This window comes from Sinocyclocheilus anshuiensis, unplaced genomic scaffold (assembly GCF_001515605.1).
Source record: "Sinocyclocheilus anshuiensis isolate Anshui unplaced genomic scaffold, SAMN03320099.WGS_v1.1 scaffold609, whole genome shotgun sequence".
In the NCBI taxonomy this organism is placed as follows: domain Eukaryota; kingdom Metazoa; phylum Chordata; class Actinopteri; order Cypriniformes; family Cyprinidae; genus Sinocyclocheilus; species Sinocyclocheilus anshuiensis.
In genome coordinates, this window is record NW_015541011.1 from 2,453,769 (window position 1) to 2,454,042 (window position 274).

The 274-nt window shown below is 36.1% G+C and overlaps 1 protein-coding gene across 1 annotated transcript in view; it reads right to left on the bottom strand.

Moving 5' to 3' along the window:
- The window catches only part of LOC107690384 (guanine nucleotide-binding protein G(o) subunit alpha-like), a 114,657-nt gene that overhangs the window by 9,458 nt on the left and 104,925 nt on the right, over positions 1 to 274 (bottom strand). The gene's annotated exons all lie outside the window — the stretch shown is intronic.

Below are 274 nucleotides of genomic sequence, written 5' to 3' on the forward strand. Positions count from 1 at the left end.
GGTTACCTGTATACTCTGGGAAGCAGATACTTAAGGGAGATTTCTTAATTTTCTCCTCAAATATGTCCATCTTGTTGAGAAAGAGAATGATGGAGGTGTTTGTGAACCATTTGTTGTTGCAGATGCTGTCAAACAGCTTCAAGGACTCGTGCATGCGGTTCTGCAGAAAGAAAAATAAGACATCAACATAATTTACAGACATGCATCCACAAACACAGACATAAACATTAACTCAGCTATAAATGGGGACATACTTATTCTATTTTATATATAT